We start from the raw sequence: 8,805 nt of genomic DNA, 5'->3' as shown, positions 1-8,805 counted from the left end.
TGGACCCAAGGGTAGTTCTGATCATTCAAAGGGCATCACTATGAAGAACTGTGCTATGCTACCAGCAGATATTCCCTTTCCTTCACCTCATCTCCTCTAAGCAGGCCATTTCTGTTTATAAGAAGACTTAAATAAATGTCCGCATAAAGATTGCAGCCCCCACTGACAGGACAAATGAAATCCCTCCAAGCTTAGTAGTGAGGAAAACTCAAATCCAACTGAGCCAGGGCTGTATGTCACATACTGACTGCCTAATGCAGATTTGATTAACACACTCATACGTTGGAATGAAGTCCTGAGTGCAGGCTAATTCTTCATTAAAAAACCTCAGAAGTAAATAAGGACAACAGGCCTCTTGCTACGCAAGTGCTGTTGTATAAGCTCTGAGTCCCAGTTCCAATGACTTTGTGCTGCTCCCTTTTTTCCTCTTTTTTTTTTTTTTTCTTTTTTTTTTTCTAGGGGGGCCTTTTACCACTAACAAAAACAGAAGTTGCAAAGCATGCATGTCTTGATATCTTAATAGGTTTTCTACTCTACTGGGACACCTTAGCGTCTTGAAAATTTTAAGTTGATATACAGCATAACAGTAAAAAATTAATTATTATTAAGGTTTAACCAAGGACCTGAGTGGTAGAAACCAATCCAGTTGTGTATAATTAGACACTAGCTACCTTGTAATATTGAAGCTGTAAATAGCCTCAGTGGGGGCCCTGACAGAAGGCTGAGGTGTTTACAAGGCACAAGAGATGCTGCCTCAAAGTACATAATTCCTGTTGCCATAACTATTGCTGATATAATGGATGTGTTCATTAAAACCAGAGGATTACTTGTTTATCCATCTTTTTCTATCACAGGCGCTTCCTTAGAGGAGGGGGGTACAGTGTCTTTTCAATACAAATTTATAGTACACACCTCTTTTTTTTTCCCAGTCAGAGGAATAATGAAGGATTGCTTTATTGATTGCTGACCAGAGGTCTGCTCCCCACTGGGAAAACCAGCTTCTCCGAAACAGTTGCAAACAGTTTCACAGAACCTAGAAGGAAAGGAAATGTGCACACATCCATTTTTAGGCTGCCATTGGGTCTTGGGAGTGCTGGCACTTACTAAGTCTTTGTCTGTAAGGCATGTGCCACTTTTCCCAGCAGGGTAATTACACAGCTTCAGTGCTCAGGTGGGCTGGCTGAAAATACAGCCTGCGCCTCTCTGGTGTCAGAGAGAAGGTAAGAAAGCTGCCGAGGAGGAAGAAGTGTCAGAGAGGATCTGTCTCTGTGGTTATTGCAGGGAGGTGGTGAAGGAGCTGGGAATGAAGAAGAGATGTTGAGCCTGGGTGAAGGGCTGGGGGGACGAAGGTGTTTTAGTTTTTGTCTTTCTTTCTCACTTTATTTTCATTGGCAATAAACTAAATTCATTTTCCCCAAGCTGAGTCCATGTTATCCCTGACCGTAACTGGTGAGTGATCTTCCTGTCTTTATTTCGACCCATACAAGCTTTTCTGTCTTGTCTTGTCTCCCCTCCCCCATCCTGTTGATGAGGGGGAATGAAAGAGTGTCTGAGTGGGCACCTGGTGGCCAGCCAAGGTCAGCCCGCTACGGCCTCACAGCCACCTGACCCCGCAGTCAGCCCTGTAGCCCTAAGTGCATGGTGTCAGAGCTGCTGCCCTGCTCCACTACACAAATACATTTCACTTTGTCTGCACCTTGGCTTCCAGCATGTGAGCATGTACGCAGCATGACAAAAGCCACTAGGGCTACAAGAGTAGCAGTATCAGGTAACTCATAATAAGAAGCAGATAGCATCTCTGCATGGTGTCTTCATACCTTGTTTCCAAATGGTAAGACCACAAGTGGCTGGGGTAGGTTGCCAATAAGATGACATTCTCACAGGCTATGCTAAAGGCTTTGTCACAGCCCCACACTCCTGCAAACAGGCAAAGGACTGTTTTTTACAGACTGGTATTTCTGGGTGGGCTTTACAGGTTAGCTAAACCTAATCTTTTTCCTCATAATATTGTCTCAGGCATGAGATCGTGACTTGGGTTTAAGACATACTGTGCATTTAGCTGCAGGAGATGCTGCTCCAGGTGTCGTCAGGCTGGTATTCTGCCATTGCTAGCATGCTGGAATGAATCACTTGCTAATTTTGAAGCAAATATGAAGCATCAGCTTGAGTCTCAGAAGGTGGAGATCCAGTGTGAGGCTACTGAGAGCAAGCACACTTGCATGCACACTGCAAGCGTATGATACGCTATTGCTCAGTTATATGTGGTTTTCCTGCAATGGCCACTTCAAAATGAATTGTCCTGCTTGGGAAAGAGTAACTGCCCTATAGACACACATAAAAATATGTCACTGAAACTATGTGCTCTCAGAGTTTCCATGCAAAACTATATGTGAGAGAAGACTAATTTATTAAGAGAAGCCAGGTTTGCCTGTAAGAAATAAAAAGTGTTTTTCTTCTAGAAAACACTATTAGACAATATATATAGACTATTAGACAACATATATACAATTTAGACCTATTGTCTAAATGTTTTTCTTATCACTGCTGCTATCCTCACCTATTGTGGCTCATTGTTTCAGATGTCAGACCTCCATCCTGTTTTTGCTGTGTACCCCTATATCCTTATATAGACACATATTTATGTTAGCCAAATTTTATTACATGTCAAATTTTTGCCACATCTATATCAAAGCCCAGAATTAGACGAAGTGTACACTTTCATTTGTTTGTTTTTCTCAATCTGCCTGCCATTTGTGCAGCGAAACTTTTGTGTCTTGGATTCCTGACCAGCATAGGGTCAGACCAGTGTCTCCAAGATGGAATAAATGCAGTGGGTTTGACACAAACAGCTTGGTCACCAGCTTGCAAGATAAAGAAGTGTGGTATTGGAGGCTGCCAAAGTCTGGAAAGGTAAAAAGAAAGCCCCACTGCAACACAGACCAGCTGGGATATCTACAGGTCAGTCTCAGCATATATACCAGCTTTGCTCTCATAGGTTTGGGGCTGGGATTTTTTGGTTGTTGTTGGGTTTTAGGAGGTTTTTTTGGCTCTCAATTTTTGCAGTTCCAGGGTAGATCTTAGCACAGGCTCAAAACCTTTCAGTCTGCTTTGGTGTCTCTGCCTTGCTGTGGCTATCCTGCCACACTGGCTGCACAGACAGATTCTGACAAAAACCAAGCGAGCCAAATGTATACATTATGGCTTCCTGCCTGCTCATGCTGTCAGAAAGGCAAACAAAATCCCAAACATAACTAGGTCCTGGCCAGTTTTGCTGCTCACCAGAAAACACATTTAGGGATCCTCCACTGCCGCTGTGACCAGTGTCCAGTGGCTGAGAATGAGTCTGGAAGTCAGGGCTTGTAAACCGGTTCACAGCTAAATGCTTTGCCAACCCTCTCTCCAAGTGGTTCAGTCACAATTGGTAACAATCTCTTCAGGTTTTACTGAGGCTTATGAGGGGAAAGCAGATCTGTAGAGAGATGAACAATAAGATGGTAAGAAAACATTTCAAAGGAAATTAGCACTGTGTTCTTAAACAGTATGGAAATGTTATTGCAGACCAGCTCCTGGCCAAGAGGTAAGCACATGCACTTAATTTGAAGTATTGATTTCATGATTAAGCACTATTCACAGTATTGACACATGTCCCTGAATCAGGGCCTTAAAGTGTGCAGTTCTTCCAGAATCAGTTCCCAGAGGAGAATGGCTCTTCTAATTAGCTACTTTTGCCATTTCTCCATAACCTCTTCATTTTATATGATCGGAGTATTACTTGCTTATGAAAGAAAACAAAAGCATTCAATAGGAAAGCAGGAAAATAAAAGCATTCAATAAGAAAGCAGGAAACAGTGAAGCAATTCAGTCCTTTCTCATGAGACGTTTGATCCTGGGATATGCTGAGCATTGACAGTGCTTACAGAAGCCACCACAGAGGCCATCGTATAACTTAACACAGCTTGTCATTAAAGCAAAGCATATGTTTTTCTGATTATACATATTTTCACATATCAACAAAAATCTTAAAGCATAAAATAGCAGCATTCTTATTTAAAGGGGTCTTGAGATACTGGAGCATTTAGCATTCAGCAATGAATGCACAGGACAGACACTTCTGGTACTAGCCAATTCTCCTGCAGTATTTTTTAAAAGATGACAGCACCAAGACACAAGTTCCGAAGAAATGCACTGCTGAGTACATTTGCACTGGGGAGTATGGAGTTTTAGCGGGCATAGCTCCTACTGATTTTCAGAGAGGTTGTAGTTCTGCCACTGAACAGAAAGTTGTCAATTTCAGCACCCCATTCCATCCCAAGAATAGATGAAAAAACTTTAATTATAGTTTGATTACATTTGTACAATTACAGTCACCAAAAAACAGTGTCACGAATTTCCTTATAAATCATCCTGCCATCCCATCCTATATAAATACATGAATGTAATTTAGAGGTTACCTTTTTGGTATTGATACAGTATTGCTACCTATAAATAAATAAACTTTGTAAGATTAGAAAGTATAATGACCTTAATGTAACAGAGTGGGAAAGCAATTAGCTCAAGGTCAGTTACCCATCAGACTTGCTTAGGAGGATAGCTTGCTCCTGAGCTGCTGCCCGGGGCAATGAGATTTATGTATCTGTGTTAGTAGATAATATGATATTTGTTTAACATGTCCGTCTGGATAATATTTGCACTGAACAAGCCGGAAAGGAAGGATGCAAGAGCCAAATGTCAGCTATTTTATGTTTACGTGTTCAACAAAAGGGAGAGTTTACAAATGTCAGCAACTTGTTTTTGTCTCCCACTCCCTCAAAACATCTTGCCATTAAAAATTGGATGTGACAAGAAATTAATCAATATTGTGATCTAATTATTGTTGGAATTATGGGAAAAAGGTAAGATGTCTGAAATATTTAATTGTGAGAAGTGTCTATTAAGCTGACTTTGCAGTGAACTTCCCATAAGATTTTTAAGCATTTGTGCCAGGTTTGAAATGCCTAAATAACCAGAAGACTGTGATTTTCTCCTTCTGGGATACACAAGGAGTCCACAAAACCCCCAGTTCTTACTATGCAGCCCAGAGCCTAGGCATGGTGTCTTTTTATTGCCATCACATGGGTATAGGTGAGGAGGCTTTCTCCCTTGACCAAAGGTGACCAGGTACATGGGAGAGGGGAGGTGGGCTGGGCAGCCCGACCCCAGGGGAGGGCTGGCAGATCTGGGTCCGCCCTGCTTAGCTCCACCCTTCTGCAAACCTGGCTTTGATGGAAGCAGTTCCTCATTCAGATGGTGAAAGCTCAGCTTTGGGGAAGTGTTTACATAGAAACTGATAATAGCTGAAACCCCCCTATTTTTATATTTTAAAGCTCATTAAATTATCTCACCTTATCTCACTAAACCATCTCTGTGACAGATTACCATTTCAGGCAGTGTTGTTAGGGGCATCTACACCATGATCAAAAGCCTGTAAATAGCTTGTTTACATGTCTTTCTACTAGTAGTCTGCTGTTGTGTATTTTCACACCAAGCTGCAACAAGACAACACAGCAGTTTGCCCGTTCCTTCTGAAAATCCTGGCAAAAAGGAAGCGCTTACCCAGGAGACTCTCCAGAGGGTTTGCTAAAGAGTAACACTGCTGAGCTGACTTGTGCAAACCAAGCTGACCTGTCATGGATACAAACATTGGCACAGCAAAGTCATCCCTCATTATGGTGAAATAACTCACTCACAATGTGGAATGGAAGGAGTTTTGCTCAGGTGTTTTTTTGGGGGGACACCTACTGGCTGTAACCAAGGAATGTAAAATAGAACTCAAGATCAGTTTTTGGGGGGTGTGGTGGGAAATCTATTAGATATCCCTTTCTTACTGCTATTTGCAATATTCAGCAGAGATTTTTAAGGTTAACTCTGTCTCTGGCAAGTCAATTCCATAAGAGCATCTGGGACTGCACAGATTGTGGAGACAGTAACAACTCTCCTAGGAAAGGCACCCTTGGATCATGTGTCCGCTAAACATTAAACAGGGAAGGAAGAAGGAAAGGAAGGAGGAAGGGCAGAACCACTCAGCTCCCCCCTGCTCTGAGCCCCTCACGTCCTCATTGTGGCCCTGGTTCCTCTGCCCTGGCCTCCCCACCACCACGCACCGTGCACTGACCTCAAGGCCATCTGACCATCCTGCCCCAGCCTTGCCCCATGCAACACCTCACCCTCCCAGGAGGTGTCCAGGTCTTCACCACCTTTTCCACAGTGTGAACCAGGAGGCAGTCTGGTCCAGCTCCAACTGCAAGGCTGCTTGGGGCCTTCCTGGTTTACCCACCTCTTTCCTTACACCTTGAGCAACCAGCACAAGCCACAGGTACACTTGTTCCATGGAAAGGCTTTTGACAGGGGACAGTACCTCTCATGCCAGGTGCTTAGTGCTGGGTAGCATCCAGTGGTTTCTCCTGGACTGGAAGTGCCCCATGGGCCACCAGTTCAACAGCCCCAGACTTCAGGTTTGCTTCGTTTTGTAGTCATGCTGATGGTAAAAATCACCACAACAAGTTTTTTTTGTTGTTGTTTGGTTGTTTTTTTCCCCCATGCTTTTTCACATAGATTTCTAGAATTGTGACAAATATTTTAAAGCAGTGATGAATTGTTTATAACCAAATAATCTGGTAAATTTTCACATTGTCTTTGATCACTTAATAGGTCAAGCATATCACATTTCAGGCAAAAAAATAATGGACCTTATTCGTATTTGTATTCAAACTTTGACATTGTACAAGACTCCAAAAGACAGAATGATGAGTCTTTCTGCACTATGGTGAAAGGATGTAACTAGCATCAAGGAAAGTCAGAATCAGGCTCGTTGTTTTGTATGACAGAGATACTGATGCTTGTGAAGAAATTCTTACAAATACTATAACAGGGATTACGGCTTTAATGATCAACTACAGCCTGTTTTCACAAGTGGAAATGGCTACCAGAGCTGCAGGCTAGAGAAAACATGGGATTTAGGGTCTCCTATGATTTTACCCTCATACCACTGATATAAATGGCAGTCTTCTTCCAACAAGAGGTCATTAGGTCAACCAAGTTGTTAAGTTCCAAGTAGCTTAATTTGAGTCAAGGGGACTGCATGGTTGTACAACCATGTGAGTACCATCAGGTCCCACAGGCTTGCAGACAAATTTTGCTCTTGTTTAACTTGGTGTAGAGTAAGAGTAGATTCTTGTCATTAGTGCAATTAATCCAAATATATACCATTATAATCTTTAGCAGCATTCACCTATTCAGAAGCATGCTCTCTCTGTATTATGTGCACATAACTTCCCTTGACATTAACAGGAGGGGATAATAGACATGGAAATGTAAAGAGAGGTTAATACTCTTCCCTGTGACCTTCCCAGAGACATCTTATTTTCTCAAGCTGACCCCTCATTATGCTGAAAACTGCAAAGAAAAAAACCCACAGTTTCTGTTGCTTTTTTTGTTCACTTCAGAGACTACAGACATCTGTCCTAAGTACATTCTGTTAATAATTATTTTGAATGTATTCTAAAAATCCACATCATTCCCAAAGAGGGGAAAAACACAAAAGAAACCCCAGTTGGTGAGGGAGGACAATGTGTGACATTATAAGCAGGTTGGAGCTGCCTGCAGTGATTGCCACTCAGAGATAAAAATCATTCCTCACACTTTGAGACAAAAGTAAATGGCAGTTTGCAATGTTAAGAACCCCTGTGGAAATAAGATGAAATGAGATGAGGCTTCCAGACTTGTGAGAAAAATCAATCTGATGGAAAATTGACAAACTTGTTTAATGTGTTGGTACAAGATCCAAGACTTGACCCGTAGAGACCTCCACTTAGGCATACCGTGAAGTTACTGTCAGTTCTCTTAATCTGTTCAATTACACAACAGGATCTCAAAGGGGGCTTTTTACCAAACATCACTTTAAATTAACTTTTCTCTTCCGTGTTTTAAACTTGCAGTCCTTCTCCCCCTCTTTGTAGCAACATGGGTAAATTATTAAAAAGCCCACTTGCTTATCAATGTAAATGCTATACAAAGACCAGTTTAAAATTTTTCCTGGAAAGAGAGGTTTGTGCAGTTAAAAAGACAAAAATGCTCATCTCATTACATGTGGCCAAATTAATCTCCACTATAGTTTCTCTGAGGCAAAGGTCTATTGTTGTCCTGTTTTGGGGAATGAAGAAACGGTAGTAAAAAGCATCACACCGTCATTTTCATTCCATTAAGAACATGAACCTGTGCTCCTTTTCACAGCCACAGGCCACAAAGTGAAGTAGAGAAGGATTTGGAAGGGAAGAACTACTGCTGTACAGAGCTGACCCTAAATGCCTGGGTTTTTTCCTTGAGGAAGTGGAATACGATAGGAGGGGAAGATGCTAAAGAATCCAAGGGATGTAACAAATTTAACTTGAATATAGGTACAGCAGGATTTACGAGGGAGAGTTTGAACTCCAGATGGCCAGAGAAGAGAAAATGGTCTCTTCCTTCTTCATTATTTTATTAAATGCAGCTTTGAAACAAAAGATTAATTTTTCCCGAAATCTGTTATATTTGAAGTCTGAAGTGAGGGACTCTGAAACCGAGCAGACAGAGCAGCAGGAATCTGGTCTATCAATTAAACTCAAGTGTCAAGACTCATTTAGATTGATAGGTGTGACAGTGCAAGTGTCCAGCAATATTATTTAATAGGTTCATTCTCAGTAAATGCATAAGTACCAGCAGTAACATAGCTTTCTGTTAACCAGAAAACTCACAACGTCCCAGTAACTATAGGAGCTGTCTGCTATTGAT

This window comes from Falco rusticolus, chromosome Z (assembly GCF_015220075.1).
Source record: "Falco rusticolus isolate bFalRus1 chromosome Z, bFalRus1.pri, whole genome shotgun sequence".
NCBI lineage: Eukaryota > Metazoa > Chordata > Aves > Falconiformes > Falconidae > Falco > Falco rusticolus.
Note: the sequence above shows the minus strand (reverse complement) of the source record.